The sequence below is a fragment of the Aplidium turbinatum genome, chromosome 18, assembly GCF_918807975.1.
Source record: "Aplidium turbinatum chromosome 18, kaAplTurb1.1, whole genome shotgun sequence".
In the NCBI taxonomy this organism is placed as follows: domain Eukaryota; kingdom Metazoa; phylum Chordata; class Ascidiacea; order Aplousobranchia; family Polyclinidae; genus Aplidium; species Aplidium turbinatum.
In genome coordinates, this window is record NC_137489.1 from 5,423,441 (window position 1) to 5,441,436 (window position 17,996).

Below are 17,996 nucleotides of genomic sequence, written 5' to 3' on the forward strand. Positions count from 1 at the left end.
ACTGTGATATGTCTTCAGACAAGCTAAACACAAACTGGTGGTTGAATGACCAATGGGACTGTGCAAGCAATCACTTTTGGGACATATTCCTACGTTATTTTAAGGCTGAAAGAAATTTTTTTCACTTAAAAAGTATTTTTCACTAGGGATGTAGATAAGAGCTACTGCTTTATTTTGTACAATCTTGAAAAGCCTTATTACACTACACTTTGCTATAGATCATGGCAAAAGTATATACCTTTTTAGATTTCAATTCATTGAACCTTTAAAGTGTCTTATTTTATCATGTCTGAAAAGAAAAGCGGGTCTATTTATTGATGAAAACCAAGAAAACAAGTTCTGCTTCTTTTCTCTTGAGTCTCTTTCATTCCATCATACCCTTGACAATCAATTGATGTATCTAGAAAAGTGTCTCCTGGGACATAACCCCTTGTCCCATTGATCATGTATGTAAGCAACCTATGGGACAGTTGTCTGACACTTTTTAATGATGAAAAAAAAACAATAAAGAATATTAGCCTACAGTCATCACTGTTTTGATTTCATGTTAAGAAACAATGACTAAACTTTGCAATAAAATTGCTTTAGTTCATGATTTGCTTTAAAATAACGTTTTTTTAGAAATAATGTCATATTCGTCCCATAGGTGCCACATCTCCCCTACACATTTTTACTCTCAGTACACCTAGTCTACACAAATGTTTAATCTACATGCATTTTATGTACTTCATCCAATCCATTTAATGTTTAACATAATCTACGTTAAGTGTTTACATGTTAGTGTAGCCTATGTCATTTTAAAATAGAACTACAAGAAACACTCACTAGACAAGTTAGAGTATGCACCCCATTCATCGGAATGAATCTCTGTTCCTGGTGCGATGTGGCGTAGAATTTCTGCCTCCAGTGTAGCCCTGTCCCGCCGCGGTACCATTACAATGAAGCATTCTCTAATAGCACAATTTTACTAGGGATATCTACAGGCATTGAGGTGCAAAAGAACGTGCCCTAAGGAGGGTAGGTTAAATAAAAGTGTTGTCAAATATTCCTTCAAATCCCAAGCCCAAGTGATATTGCTCACCTGCTCGAACGTAGTTGACTAGGCGTAGGCCTAGTTGTAGGGGGTAAACATGCACATAATATATAACTTACTTTGTTGTGGTGTCAATCCCGCCGAAGATCCACTGCTGTGGCACTGGGCGCCCTTGTGAATCTCCTGGTTTTCGTCTGGCCACCAAGGACTCATCGATAGCGACGATGTGGCCAGGTCCACCGATTTGATGCTGATTCCTCAACAAATCCTCCGAACAGACCTGTACGTTATCAACAAATGGCAAATATTCGTGTTCATCAATAGTGATGGTGTGGCATGAAGCCACATAGTAGCCTATGCTTTTCGTACAAGCACGAATGTTTGTAGTTCCAAAAGCGTTTGTGTTTGAATGTTTTGCTTGGAGACCCAGGGCCTATGAGAGGGGGATACTGAGGGTACGGCGTACCCTTGAGGGCCCAGGCCTGTGATTGTTGGGAGGCCCAAAATTGTGATTTTATACTTTACGCGAAAACATGATGGTTAAAACCACCCTAAACGACTAAATTCAAGCATAAAAGTTGTTATCATTTAGTCCTGGGGGGCCCGTAATGTAGCAAAAAGGCCCGGAGAAGTAATTGAGTGCATTGCGCGCAAATTAGGGGCCCAAAGTGGTGATTTAATGCTTTACGTGCAAAAATGTTCCATTTTAAAGCACCCAAAATTAAATCGTAAAAGTTGGTTTTTCTCCTGTTCGGTTAGGACATAGGGAAGCAAAAGCAGGGTTGAGAAAAACTCGGGCTTTTCTTAAAAAGCTCGGGTGTTTTTGGGCTTTTTTGTGTTTTTTTAAAATTATTTGAAAAAGGTAGTTTCACGCTTATTTCACTTCAAAATGAATTTAGAAGTTGGAGCAAGAGCCGAAGTGAATACTTTCGGAGCAGGAACGGAACCGAGTCAAAAAAAAGTAACTTCGTTCACCTCTGCTAGGCATGTGGTGAATACAAAAGTTAATGAAGAAAGCTTATTGGTCAGACGATTAATTTGATGATGTTTTGACAAGATGTTACGTTTGAGCCTTGGTAGAGAGCTTGACTTGTTGTACCGCAGATACATATAACACTCAGTAACGTTAGTGGATTTAACATTTTTTATTAAACACACAAAAAAACAAGAAAAAACTACTAAATCCAACGTTTTCGACACCAAATCATAGTGTCCTCATCAGGACTAATTATAGGCTACATCTAAGAGAAATAAATGAATGAATTTGAAAATTTTGCATTAAAGCTGTAAGCTACAAGCGACACCTCTCAACAGCACCGGCATCAACAACTGACACACGAATTCAATGCAGGATAGCTTACGCAATTGGCGAGGAATAATTGGCGAGGAACAGATCACATGATAGGCTATGTACAACACAAAACACTAAATAATAGTTTTATTGCAGCCTGATGCTATTATTGCGCACAGATGACCAATTTTGCAGTAAAATGTTGAAATGCATTGGGCAAAAGCTTCGTTGGGGGGCTGTCTTCGAACAACGATTGCGCGCATATTGAATAAGATACAAAAATGAAAGTTAGCACTTCAATAAACAGTAACATGTTCTTTTAATTGGATTTAATTTAGATTGTTTATCATTTAAAATGAAGTTTTGGTGATGGTTTGCATGTGGTCAAGTTTAGGTGGCCACTAGATGGAGCTATTAGCATTTTGGGACTTGGTATTAACTTAGTTGGTTAGATCTATGCTTGTGCTTTTCAACGATAGCAAATCTGTTGAAATTGAGCAAGAAATGAATGAATGGGAGACAATTAATTATCGTGAACATGCAGGGCTTGAACTGGAAGACGATCGATTCGCTATTGATCACGCAGGGCGTGAACTGGAAGACGAACGATTCGCCATTGAAATGCATTGGGCAAAAGCTTCGTTGGGGGACTGTCTTCGAACAACGATTGCTCATATATTAATTAAGGTATAAAAATGAAAGTTAGCACTTCAATAAACAGTAACATGTTCTTTTAATTGGTTGTCGTTTAATGTTTTTATCATTGCAAATAAACTTTTGATAATGGTTTGATTTTGGTCAAGTTTAGGTGGCCACCAGATGGAGCTAGTAGTATTTTGGGACTTGGTTATAACTTAGTTGGTTAGATCCCTGCTTGTGCTTTTCAACGATAGCAAATCTGTTGAAATTGAGCAAGAAATGAATAAATGGGAGACAATTAATTATCGTGAACATGCAGGGCGTGAACTGGAAGACGATCGATTCACCATTGATCACGCAGGGCGTGAACTGGAAGAGGATCGATTCGCCATTGAAATGCATTGGGCAAAAGCTTCGTTGGGGGGCTGTCTTCGAACAACGATTGCTCATATATTAAATAAGGTATAAAAATGAAAGTTATCACTTCAATAAACAGTAACAAGTTCTTTTAATTGGTTGTCGTTTAATGTTTTTATCATTGCAAATAAACTTTTGATAATGGTTTGAATTTGGTCAAGTTTAGGTGGCCACCAGATGGAGCTAGTAGTATTTTGGGACTTGGTATTAATTTAGTTGGTTAGATCTATGCTTGTGCTTTTTAACGATAGCAAATCTGTTAAAATTGAGCAAGAAATGAATAAATGGGAGACAATTAATTATCGTGATCATGCAGGGCGTGAATTGGAAGACGATCGATTCGCCATTGAAATGCATTGGGCAAAAGCTTCGTTAGGGGGCTGTCTTCGAACAACGATTGCGCGCATATTGAATAAGATATAACAATGAAAGTTAGCACTTCAATAAACAGTAACATGTTCTTTTAATTAGATTTGATTTAGATTGTTTATCATTTAAAATGAAGTTTTGGTGATGGTTTGAATTTGGTCAAGTTTAGGTGGCCACCAGATGGAGCTAGTAGTATTTTGGGACTTGGTATTAATTTAGTTGGTTAGATCTATGCTTGTGCTTTCCAACAATAGCAAATTTGTTGAAATTGAACAAGAAATGAATGAATGGGAGACAATTTCCTTCTGGTGTATTTCGTTCCATTTCCACCCCGCACTTCCTCCTTCATAATAGTCCATTCCAATGTGTGACGTCATCATTTTGTCTGGTTGACCAACAGGGCGTCTTGTGGAAGAGCACCCATAATTTTTCATTCAGGCATGTTTTAAACCTTTCAAGGTTTTGCCACCTTTTCCCGTTCATTAACGTGCTGGTAGGTCTATATCGATTTTTGTAGTTAGTATCTTTTTCGTCCCGGACGCGTAAGTGACGAAAAATAAAATGTTTGATTGATTGATGTGACCGTGTTTGCCGAACGAAGCATTACATTTTTGCTCTCAACAACAAGTAGTTATATACAATGTTTCTTTTAAAAAAATGGTAATGGCATGTAAATGTAATGCAACTCAAATTAAAAATTGACTACAAAAGTGCACTTTGGGTCAAAATGTAGTTAAAAAATAAAAATAAATAAAAAAAAGAAACGCTGCCGGGTAGTATCGAACTCAGTCCCTCTAGTATAGGAGCCTGCGACGTAACGCACGCGCCACGTAACGAGTTGTATAAAATGATCGAATTAGAAGTTATATACGCGCTTCTCGTCTTTTGCTTTGAAAGAGAAAAAGAAAAAAAGTGACTGTATAATGACGTCATGACGGTCAAATAGTGTTTCAGATTCAAAGACCGGCGCCGGTCAAATAGCCACTGCCTAATATTTAGGCCAAATATCTTATCAGGAATTACCAATTTATTGCTTTTGCATGTTTTTCAGGGATGCAACCTAATTCGTACCATGAACAATTCGTACCGTCAGTTCGTACCTTGAAAAGATCGAGAGAAAAAAATTAAACAAAGTCGCTGATCGCAGTTTCCGCAAACATTTTAAAATTTTCCACAAACAAACATAAACTCTTAGGACCATTACCAGAAATTTTAAAATGTTTGCGGAAACTCCGATCAACCTTAACCCTTTTAAAATGTTTGCGGAAACTGTGATCAGCGACTTCGGCAAACTCTTAAGATCATTACTGGAAATTTTAAAATGTTTGCTGAAACTGCGGAAAAATGGAAACTGCGATCAGCGATGTTCTATTTTTTCTCTCGATCTTTTCAGTTTGTTTGTTAGCAGAAACACCCTAAACCCAAACCCTTTTAAAATGTTTGCGAAAACTCCGATCAACTTTAACCCTAACCCTTTTAAAATGTTTGCGGAAACTGCAATCAGCGACTTCAGCAAACTCTTAGGATCATTACCGGAAATTTTAAAATGTTTGCGGAAAAATGGAAACTGCGATCAGCGATGTTCTATTTTTTTCTCTCGATCTTTTCAGTTTGTTTGTTTGCGGATACCGATACCTAACCGATACTCTGATACCCTAACCCTTTTAAATGTTTGCGGAAACTGCGATCAGCGACTTCGGTTTTTTTTATTTTTTCTCTCGATCTTTTCAAGGTACGAACTGACGGTACGAATTGTTCATGGTACGAATTAGGTTGCACCCGTTTTTCAGTACCTTCTGATGATCCTTATTTACAGTCATGTCCATATTAATTAACTCAAGCAGGAAAAAGCATACAATTTCAGTTATTCAACGTTTTTATTTATTTTACACAATACATTTCAAAACCCGGTGTTAATAACTTGTGTGACCACCTCGAATTCTTAAGCACCTCTTTCACACGCTTTGGCATCGATTCAACAAGCCTTTTGCAGTTTTTTTGGATTTCTGGGTCTTTATACCATACTTGAATAATGGCCTCTATGAGTTTGGTTTTTGTGGTGCAATCGAGTTTTTGCAAACGAGGTTTCAAAATTGACCAAAGGTTTTCTATTGGGTTGAGATCAGGAGAATTTCCAGGCCAATCTAGAACGTTTATCTTAAGTTGATGAAAAACCCTCTTCATTTGCTTGGATGAATGGCATGAAGCAAGATTTTGCTGAAATACCCCCCACCTTCAGGAAATGCCCTTTGCATGTCATGAGTTAAGGTTCGTGTTATCAATTCAGAGTATCGAGCTGAGTTCATTATTACCTCAGTTCATCCTCATTGAGGGAATGATGAACTCAGCTCGATACCGTACTCTAAATTGATAACACGAACCTTAACTCATGACATGCAAAGGGCATTTCCTAAAGGTGGGGGGTATTTTGGCAAGATCTTGCTCCATGCCATACATCCAAGCAAATGAAGAGAGTTTTTCATCAACTTAAGATAAACGTTCTAGATTGGCCTGGAAACTGGATCCACATCTTTTTGGCGCTGACAGTTAGGCGCTGGTCTAATAGGCGCGCACACTGTGGCGTCTGGATATTTAGGTGCGGAGCACTGTGGCGCCCGGTAATTTAAGTGCTATTCCTAGTGAGGTCTGTAGATTGTATCAGCTTGGCAGGGAGGGGTGTAGGGCAATGCTTTTCACACAAAATATTATATTGAACAGAAAAATATATTGTTTTGTTAAATGTAGTTCACCTAACGGATCATCAGAAGGTCTTATTCAAATAGAATATTTAATTCGCTCTGCTTTGCCTTTTTGCAAGGCATTGAGCACTTTTTGTAGTATTAATAGTTTTCATTGTTTTATTGTTTTGTTAATGTGTGTGCGTTGTTGGTCATGGCTTCAGTGAGTGAAGTTGCTTAAACCGGCAATGCTTTTTCACACAAAATGTTTTTTTGAATGCTTTTTCCGAAACCGGCAATGCTTTTTCACACAAAATGTTATATTGAACAGAAAAATACGTTGTTTTGTTAATGCATGTGCGACTGTGCGTTGTTGGTCATGGCTTCAGTGAGCAAAGCTGCTTAAACCGCAATGCTTTTTCACACAAAACATTATATTTTTTAAGCAAAAAGTTTACGTAATTTAGTCTACAGTCTTTTTGCTCGAGAAATTCCAAAGTAAGGGGTTGCCTAGTCAGTTTTGACTGCCAATTCCAATGAGTAAAAGAAAAAAAAATTCACTGCGTCCCCATCTTTAAGAAGTCCTCATCTGATAACTGCACCGCCAAAATATATATTTTTTTAATTAGCCAAAAAAGGACCGGCAAATACTATGGATCTGCCATCATTTACATTTTTTTGCTTGAAATAGGCTACCTTTTAACCTTGGACGTAAGGATACTTCCTTGGTCATCATGGCAAAAATCCCAACGCGTGTGTATACGACTATACGTCCGTGGTCGCAAAAGAGTTAACTAAAAATAAACTCAATACTGTTCGGATGCTTGAATATTTTATTGATAAAGCTTTCACCAACGCAAACTTGGACTAACAACAAATAAAACAATAATAAATCAATAATACAACAATATATTTTTCTGTTCAATATAACATTTTGTGTGAAAAGCATTGTCGGTTTAAGCAGCTTCACTCATGGAAGCCATGATATAATTTTCTGGCAAGCTGCCATGCTGATACAATCTACAGACTTTACTAGGAATAGCACTTAAATGACCGGGCGCCACAGTGCTCCGCACCTAAATATCCAGACGCCACAGTGTGCGCGCCTATTAGACCAGTGCCTAAAAGACTTGCTCCCTGGAAACTCACCTGACCGCAACCCTATAGAAAACCTTTGGTCAATTTTGAAGTCTCGTTTGCAAAAACTCAATTGCACCAAAAAAACCAAACTCATAAAGGCCATTATTCAAGTATGGTATAGAGACCCAGAAATTCAAAAAAACTGCAAAAGGCTTGTTAAATCGATGCCAAAGCGTGTGAAAGAGGTGCTGAAGAATCGAGGTGGTCACACAAGTTATTAACACCGGGTTTTGAAATGTATTGTGTAAAATAAATAATAAAAACGTTGAATACTAACTGAAATTGTATGCTTTTTCCTGCTTGAGTCAATTAATATGGACACGACTGTAAGTGAAACAGGCTGTTAAGGGTTCTGATAGTAATTATTAATAACTATATTTGATTTAAGATTGGTCACACACACACAGGCCTCGAAATTCGTTTTTGTTGACGGCGGACAAACGTGTCCGGTCTGAGCAGCTATCTCGGCGGACAAATTAAGTTTCACGGCGGACACACCAGTTTTAACGTCGATCGTCATGCTTAGTCACTTTATCTTTATATTTCTTTGCCATTTGAGAAGTATAGCTGTAGCCTACGGTTTAGAAGGCTTTAGATTTCAGCGAAATCACTCTAAAAGGCTTTCATCAGACCAACGGCGTGCGCTTGAAGAGTCAAAGCGCCGTGTAGCTGCTTGATACACCGCATAACTGATTAACTTCCACTGAACGAGGTCGTGTGGCTTCTTGAGTACGAGTCGGAAAACTTCTACACTAACGCTACTATTTTCTGCTGTGCAAAGTAGCCTATCACTAGGCTTTTTTAGGTTTGTTTTTGCGTGTCATGTGAGCGAAAGTGAATTTTCCCTGGGCTTTTTCATACTGTAATACCACAACTTAACAAATTTTGCTGCATCTTGCCGTAATAGCCTACTCGCATTTCTAATTTTGTAACCAGGGTCATTCCATGTCAACTCAACAGGGTGTGCAAGCTCGACCCTCTTAGATTTTCTTGAAATTCACACTTAAGTTTCATATTGATGTATAATGAACACAAAAAAAATTTCAGCTCATTATCTCAAGACGTTTAGAAATTACAGCCCTTCAAAGTCACCAAGGTCCCTCAAAATGCGTTCGCATGTAAATTTTCCTCCATGTTTGGGTCTTCACAAGTTTTCATGTAAAGCATTTACAAATCTGAAATTTGGTATTCTGATTAAGAAGCAGCCCTAGTTTTCATATCTACCATCGAAATTGCTAATTTCAAATTAGTTTTAGATATAGAACCTTTCAAAAATTGAAATTTTTTACATTTGAAAAAATTACATCAATTTTTGATATCCGCTATCTCCCAAACCAATAGTCCCAGAACTACCATTTTGCATATTATTATTTTATACTAGTTGGTAATTAACCCCCATGAGACTTACACTAAAAAAATGTGAAATTATTGAAGTTTGGAGGGTGCAAAGATGAAGCGCGAGCAAAAAAGCGCAAAATGCGCCATCTTGTGGTTAATATTTGACCCTGTGGACAGTCATTCAGGAAGTTGAAACTTTCAGAAAAAAATCTTCTTTGCCTAAGCTATAAACAGTTCAAGTTTCAAATATGTAACCCAACTCCTTCAATAGTAAATGCAGCTGTGAAATCATGAGTTTGACCATCACATGCAAAAATCTTGGGGGTGTGAGGTAGTTACAGCTTACTTGGTAAACATAAAAATGTTTTGAATTTTGCTGAGGACACCCTTTTAAATTGTGAAGTTGTCAGAAAAAATAACTCCTTCAAAACATTTTTGACTTTGAAATTGATTTAGGGGTGACCCTCTCCCCCTGAAGTTCTGCGCCCTCCCCCAAAATACCAAATCTTTATATCTCAAAAACTGCTGGAGCTAGAGATACAGTTTTTGTGTCAAAAGATGCAGAAAACATGATTTCCTATCTGCTTTCTGAACAGTGATTGTGTCTATCTTGAGTAGAAAAGCAGTTATTTCAAAAAAAAATTGTTTTGGGTATTCTAGCACAAAACAGCTCTGAACAAGTATTGTGGTCCAAGCTATTCAATAGCTTTCTGAACAGTGATTGTGTCTATCTTGAGTAGAAAAGCAGTTATTTCAAAAAACCTGTTTCGGGTATTCCAGCACAAAGCAGCGCTGAAGAAGTATTTTGGTCCAAGTTATTCAATGCACAAAGTTCATAAACTAACTTGTATAGCTGGTTAGTTTCAAGGTAAAAATGAAACTAAACAAACAAGCAAGCAAACAAAGAAAAAAAAGTCAAATGAATCAGTAATAGGTCACAACTCGCAGCTATAACTAAGTCAAAACAGGAGAGTTGTATTGTTTCATGTTTTTGTGAATCTCTGCTATTTACTGTTGACTTTTTAAGATCATAGCATGCATAACCATCACAACGGGTAGATGGCTTTTCCGTGTTTCAGCATAATTATCTTTAAATGCCTTGCTCAATAGCACATTGAGCTGGTAACAGTAAAATAAAGCAGCACTAACACAACAAAGCAAGTATGGTACTGTAGTTAGCAAAGCACATTCAACAGTATGAGGCAAAGAATATTGCACAGCAAAATAATATAACTCCATAAGTGTACAGGATATATTTGTCACAGGACATCCCCAGCCAGGAATAAAAAAAAACAAATTAACACTGAGATTTGCAAGTCAGAACATCTTACATAAGATTTAAACACTGGAAGTAAAGTAACGGACACAAAAGATTGTGGCAAGTCATTACAATTCATTTGCAGTGTGATGGCAAAATAATCATAATTCGATCATAGTCCATTGTGTTTAATCTGTACTGTCTGCCACCATGCCCTTGCAACTGTAGAGGACTAATTATACACAAAATATCCAGGAATGGAACCCAGTACTCATTCGTGAGTTGTGAGAGCATCTTCTGATGTGATGCTGCTACTACCTATTCCTGATTCATTTGGTTTTTTTTCTTTGTTTGCTTGCTTGTTTGTTTAGTTTCATTTTTACCTTGAAACTAACCAGCTATACAAGTTAGTTTATGAACTTTGTGCATTGAATAACTTGGACCAAAATACTTCTTCAGCGCTGCTTTGTGCTGGAATACCCAAAACAGGCTTTTTGAAATAACTGCTTTTCTACTCAAGATAGACACAATCACTGTTCAGAAAGCAGATAGGAAATCATGTTTTCTGCATCTTTTGACACAAAACTGTATCTCTAGCTCCAGCAGTTTTTGAGATATGAAGATTTGGTATTTTGGGGGAGGGCGCAGAACTTCAGGGGGAGAGGGCCACCCCTAAATCAATTTCAAAGTCAAAAATGTTTTGAAGGAGTTATTTTTTCTGACAACTTCACAATTTAAAAGGGTGTCCTCAGCAAAATTCAAAACATTTTCATGTTTGCCAAGTATGCTGTAACTACCTCACACCCCCAAGACTTTTGCATGTGATGGTCAAACTCATGATTTCACAGCTGCATTTACTATTGAAGGAGTTGGGTTACATATTTGAAACTTGAACTGTTTATAGCTTAGGCAAAGAAGATTTTTTTCTGAAAGTTTCAACTTCCTGAATGACTGTCCACAGGGTCAAATATTAACCACAAGATGGCGCATTTTGCGCTTTTTTGCTCGCGCTTCATCTTTGCACCCTCCAAACTTCAATAATTTCACATTTTTTTAGTGTAAGTCTCATGGGGGTTAATTACCAACTAGTATAGAATAATAATATGCAAAATGGTAGTTTTGGGACTATTGGTTTGGGAGATAGCGGACATCAAAAATTGATGTAATTTTTTCAAATGTAAAAAATTTCAATTTTTGAAAGGTTCTATATCTAAAACTAATTTGAAATTAGCAATTTCGATGGTAGATATGAAAACTAGGGCTGCTTCTTAATCAGAATACCAAATTTCAGATTTGTAAATGCTTTACATGAAAACTTGTGAAGACCCAAACATGGAGGAAAATTTACATGCGAACGCATTTTGAGGGACCTTGGTGACTTTGAAGGGCTGTAATTTCTAAACGTCTTGAGATAATGAGCTGAAATTTTTTTTGTGTTCATTATACATCAATATGAAACTTTAGTGTGAATTTCAAGAAAATCTAAGAGGGTCGAGCTTGCACTTTTCCAAAATCCTGTTGAGTTGACATGGAATGACCCACCAACCTTTCCTTATCAATATTACTCGGAGATCAAAGCCAAATATTGTGACATAAGACTTGAACTAAGTTACGCGTGATTAGTGTAGAAGTACCGGTACTCTACCGGTAATCCCATTGATTCTTAGCGAAGAATTCATCTTTGTTACGATGATTCAATGTCATCAATCGTTGAAGCAACGTAAAAATCAAAAGTTTTCCTGCTTGAATGGAAGCTAAGGGATACAGTATGGTAGCCTATTTACATTTTCTAGATGCGCGCTAGAATGCGCGGGAAATTGTATTCTCGCAACAATTGTTCGTGCTATGCGATGACGATTAGAATCGCCAGTTTCTGTGTTATTTCTCGGCGGACAAATATGACCGATCTAAAGGGCACTTCCCGCGGACATCACATGCTTTGACGGCGGACATGTCCGAGTTGTCCGCCGTGACTTTTGAGGCCTGGTCACAGATATCAGTTTGCTTGCTAAAAAAACTTAACGATTTGGCTCGTCCTACTTTTTGCTTTGTACTTCAGACAAAGTTAAATACCTACTGGCATTTTTAAAAAAAATGGATCTCTGTTACATCAACAATTCACAATTGCTGTAGCAAAGAATTTTAATTTTTCATTTTCTGCAAAATGTGTGATACTGTGCAGGGTGGATTGCTTGCTGCTTTTTAATCGACCGAAACCATATTCAATCTACTGCGAAGGTATGTGGCATCAATTCAAAAGATTATCCAGTGTGAAGATAGAATGAAAAGTGGGAAACATGTGCGATCAAACTTGCTCATTAGATACCTTGCATGGTAAATCGAAAAAATGCAGATTGCAGAGCACGGCATTTTATGGACTTTTTGGTATAAATAGTGAGTATTCCTGGTTATTAGAACTGCATAGACCATCTTAGTGGTGCCATTCGATACAAACTAGCTGCTGTATCAACACATTGACTTGGCTTCTTTTAGCTTCGGAAATATCACTTTTCTGCATTTATATATAACTTTACAAAGTAAGCAGATTAAAGACTGGTATCAAAAATGTGTTTTCATTGCAACTTGAATGATGTTTTGCGTTAGACTTCTGAAAAACCTGATGAAGTTTTTTGCTGACTTGTTGCCAACAATAGATTGATGCTGTCCACCCATGTTTTGTGTGGGCTGATGAATCTTTTTATTACTACAGGTCGGTTGTCGCATTCGACAAGAAATTGAACTTTTTACAGTGAGTGGAAGATAAACTTTTCAACTGTCCATGTTTAGCTATGCTTTGTGTTATGCTATCGAAAAACTTTTGTTAACAGTGGTTGGAAGAATATTTTCAAGTTTTATGTTGGTTGATCTTTTGCAACAGGAATGATGTTACTATGCGTTATTCTTCTGAATATTATGAAGCTTCTTTGATAACTGACCTTGTTGCTGCTTTTAGAAACAATCTTAATCTGTTTACTTTCAATTTTCAACTGTTTGAGTTTTGTCTTCAATATTATTTTGGCTTTATACAAATTTTTTTAAAGATTTGGTTTGTTTCACTTTTTGCCTTGTGCTTTAGATAAAGTTCAGTGTAGGCTATTTTAGTTTCTTGCTTTGAAGTTGAATAATTTTTTGCTTTTGAAATGAAAAAATTGTTTGGCAACTCTGTCAAAGCAACAATGTCATCATGACAATTTGCAATTACTGTAGCAAAGATTTTGCATTTTCTTGTAAAATGTGATGCTGTGCAGGGTGGATTGCTTGCTACGTTTAAATCGACTAAAGGCATATTCAATCTAGGGTTATCACATCTGGGATCAATTCAGAAAATCATCTAGTGTGAAAATGAAAGGAAAAGTTTCAAAACTCGCTCATGCCTTGTGTGGAACATTGGAGAAATACAGAGAATGGCATTTTATGGTCCTTTTGGTATAAATAGTGAGTATTTATGGTTATTAGAACTACACAGACCACCTTAGTGGTGCCCATTGAGTTCAATATTATTTCAATTGGATACAAACTAGCTGCTGTATCAACACGTTGACTTGGCTTGTTTTAGCTTAAATAGTAACATCACTTTTTCTTCACTTATATATAACTGTACAAAATAAGCAGATCAAAAACAGGAATAAAAAGTATGTTTTCAATGCAACTTGAATGATGTTTTGCGTTAGACTTCTGAAAACTGATGAAGCTTTTTACTGACTTGTTGCCAACAATAGATTGCTGCTGTTCGATGTCCACCCATGTTTTGTGTGGACTGATGAATATTTTCATGACAGGTCGCATTCGACAAGAAATTGATGGATATCAAGAAAAGGACAATTTTTTATTTGAATCATTTTACAGTGAGTGGAAAATTAACTTTTCAATTGTTGGTGTCTGGCTCTGCTTAAGTTGATAGCATTCGTTCAAGTTTTATATTGGTAGATTTTTGCAACAGGAATGATGTTACTATGCGTTATTCTTCTGAATGTTATGAAGCTTCTTTGATAACTGACCTTGTTGCTGCTTTTAGAAACAATCTTGATTTTTTTATATACGGGTTTTTCAATTTTTGTATAAGATTTGTCACAGCTATCAGTTTGGGTTACTAAAAAAATTAACGATTCATTTAGTTCGTCCCACTTTTTACTTCGTACTTCAGACAAAGTTAAATATTTTCTGGCATTTAAAAAAATGGAACTCTGTTATAGCAACAATTCACAATTGCTGTAGCTAAGAATTTCAATTTCTCACTTTCTGCAAAATGTTGTGATACTGTGCAGGGTGAATACTTGCTTGCTGCTTTCTAATCGACCGAAACCCTATTCAATTTACTGCGAACGCACGTGGCATCAATTGAAAAGATCATCCCGTGTGAAGATAGAATGAAAAGTGCGAAACACATGCGATCAAACTTGCTCATTAGATACCTTGCGTGGGAGATCGGAGAAATGCAGAGCACGGCATTTTATGGACGTTTTGGTATAAATAGTGAGTATTTATGGTTATTAGAACTTTACAAGCCATCTTATTGGTGCCCATTGAGTTCAATATTGTTTTAGTTGGATACAAATTAGCTGCTGTATCAATACATTGACTTGGCTTGTTTTAGCTTCAGAAATATCACTTTTTCTGCATGTATAACTTCACAAAATAAGCAGAACAAAGACAGAGATGAAAAGTATGTTTCCAATGCAACTTGAATGATGTTTTGCGTTAGACTTCTGAAAACTGATGAAGGTTTTTACTGACTTGTTGCCAACAATAGATTGATGTTGTCCAATGTCCACCCCATGTTTTGTGTTGACTGATGAATCTTTTTATGACAGGTCGCATTCCACAAAAAATTGATGGATATCAAGAAAATGACGATTTTCTATTTGAATCATTCTACAGTAAGTAGAAATTTACCTTTTCAACTGTCCATGTCTACTGTCTAGCTCTGCTTTGTTATATATTATTATCGAAAAACTTATGCTAAAAGAAGTTGATAGCATTTGTTCAAGTTTTATATTGTTAGATTTTTGCAACAGGAATGATGTTACTATGCGTTATTCTTCTGAATATTATGAAGCTTCTTTGATAATTGACCCTGTTGCTGTGTTTAGAAACAATCTTGATGTGTTTACATACAGTTCTTTCAATTTTCATACTGTTTGAGATTTGTCTTCAATATTACTTTGGCTTTCTAAAAAAACTTTTTTAAAGATTTGGTTTGTCTCATTTTTTGCCTTGTGCTTTAGATGAAGATCAGTGTAGGCATAGGCGCCGACTTTTCAAAAAACCTTGGGGGGCGAGAAAGGTGATGACGTCATAACCATATTACTCAATTAAAATAGTCTTTGTTTAAGCTTACTGTCTTGTCTATATTGACACCTAGGTCGCAAACCGAATTTATTAGAGCCGCTGCTTGAAACGATTCAAAGTTTTACGCATGCAGTACGCCTTATCGTAAACATTTTGATATTGTTAGCTCATAATTGGAACAGTTGGAAAACAAGCCGATTCATTTCCTTTTCGTGCGAGTGAATAACAACGATCAAGACAGTGAAGTTATCGAAATAAAACGCAAAAAATCATGATTTCAAGCAGAGTGGAAACCCGCTATCGGTTTTATTTACCTCGTTTCGCTCGTTCTGCTAATTACTTACCTTCAAAGCGTTAACAACGGCGAACTATTTTCTCTTCTGTTATTTTATCGTATGTCTTAATAGTCTATTATTGAATACCGGTAGTGCAGTTCTCTCATAGTTGTTGATGTATATGAAAATATATACATCAATACAGTGCTTATTGAAGCAAAACACGGATGACAGTTTTGAAAAATGCATTTTTTCTTCAAGCTGTATTCACGTAATTGTTCGTTGTGTCGTAGTTTCAACTCGATAAAGTTTGCTAACATCAATTTCATGTTTGAAGTCACAGAAAATCTCACGGACGTTTGGATAACTCGTGAAATGAGAATGAACATTCAACCTCGCATTCGCTTTTTCGCTACCACGCATTTTGACTTTAAAGTTGCTCCTCACGCGCGGGAAGATAAGCACTGTGACTGTGAGCATTGAGCATGCGCAATTTGCGCATCTCAGTAGTAATTCACGTTCCAGAGAAAGCCATGCGATCAGCTGCTGTTTTGCGGGCAAGAGCAACGTAGGCTGTTTTTCGCTTTTGGTATTCTTTTGTCCGTTTAAAATAAATGATGTAAATCTACTTCGCCAAGTATTTTATCTTTGAAACACCACTTGTAATTGCCATTTTTGTTGCCCCTCAACCATAAATTTACTGGGGGCGCCGCCCCCCGGCCCCCCCGGAAGTCGGCGCGTATGAGTGTAGGCTATTTTAGTTTCTTACTTTGAAGTTAAATAATTTTTTGCTTTTGAAATGAAAAAATTGATTGGCAACTCTGTCAAAGCAACAATGTCATCATGGCAATTAGCAATTATTGTAGCAAAGGTTTTTCATTTTCTTGTAAAATGTTGTGATGCTGTGCAGAATGGTTTGCTAGCTACGTTTAAATCGGCTAAAGATATATTCAATCTACGGTTATCACACCTGGGATCAATTGTGAAGATGAAAGGAAAAGTGTAAAAAATGTGCAATCAAACTCGCTCATACCTTGCGTGGGACATTGGAGAAATACAGAGAACGGCATTCTGTGGACTTTTTGGTATAAATAGTGAGTATTTATTATTTATGGTTATTAGAACTACACAGATCGTTTTAGTGGTGCCCATTGAGTTCAATGTTGTTTTAATTGGATACAAACTAGCTGCTACATCAACATTCAACACATTGACTTGGCTTGTTTTAGCTTAAATAGTAATTTCACTTTGTCTTCACTTATAACTTTACAAAATAAGCAGAACAAAGACAGGGATGAAAAGTATGTTTTCAATGCAACTTGAATGATGTTTTGCGTTAGACTTCTGAAAACTGATGAAGGTTTTTACTGACTTGTTGCCAACAATAGATTGCTGCTGTCCAGTGCCCACCCATTTTTTGTGTGGACCGATGAATATTTTCATGACAGGTCGCATTCGACAAGAAATTGATGGATATCAAGAAAAGGACAATTTCTATTTGAATCATTTTACAGTGAGTGGAAAATTAACTTTTCAACTGTTGGTGTCTGGCTCTGCTTAAGTTGATAGCATTCGTTCAAGTTTTATATTGGTAGATTTTTGCAACAGGAATGATGTTACTATGCGTTATTCTTCTGAATGTTATGAAGCTTCTTTGATAACTGACCTTGTTGCTGCTTTTAGAAACAATCTTGATTTTTTTATATACGGGTTTTTCAATTTTTGTATAAGATTTGTCACAGCTATCAGTTTGGGTTACTAGAAAAACTTAATGATTCATTTACTTCGTCCCGCTTTTTGCCTCGTACTTCAGACAAAGTTAAATATTTTCTGGCATTTAAAAAAATGGAACTCTGTTATAGCAACAATTCACAATTGCTGTAGCTAAGAATTTCTCATTTTCTGCAAAATGTTGTGATACTGTGCAGGGTGGATAATTGCTTGCTGCTTTCTAATCGACCGAAACCCTATTCAATTTACTGCGAACGCACGTGGCATCAATTGAAAAGGTCATCCCGTGTGAAAATAGAATGAAAAGTGCGAAACATGTGCGATCAAACTTGCTCATTAGATACCTTGCGTGGGAGATCGGAGAAATGCAGAGCACGGCATTTTATGGACGTTTTGGTATAAATAGTGAGTATTTATGGTTATTAGAACTCTACAAGCCATCTTATTGGTGCCCATTGAGTTCAATATTGTTTTAATTGGATACAAACTAGCTGCTGTATCAATACATTGACTTGGCTTGTTTTAGCTTCAGAAATAT

At 36.7% G+C, this 17,996-nt stretch overlaps 1 long non-coding RNA gene across 7 annotated transcripts in view; it reads left to right on the forward strand.

Moving 5' to 3' along the window:
- LOC145787809 (uncharacterized) overlaps positions 1-17,996 on the forward strand; it is a 31,744-nt gene that overhangs the window by 12,381 nt on the left and 1,367 nt on the right. For 2 of the 7 annotated variants that reach the window (XR_014291451.1, XR_014291452.1), the window contains exons 3-11: positions 12,346-12,557; positions 12,874-12,912; positions 13,461-13,598; positions 13,943-14,008; positions 14,429-14,636; positions 14,975-15,040; positions 16,638-16,821; positions 17,116-17,240; positions 17,656-17,863. This is a non-coding gene — a long non-coding RNA (uncharacterized LOC145787809). The remainder of the gene's footprint in view (positions 1-12,345; positions 12,558-12,873; positions 12,913-13,460; positions 13,599-13,942; positions 14,009-14,428; positions 14,637-14,974; positions 15,041-16,637; positions 16,822-17,115; positions 17,241-17,655; positions 17,864-17,996) is intronic. The other 5 variants (XR_014291447.1, XR_014291450.1, XR_014291449.1 and 2 more) reach the window with 4 other exon arrangements.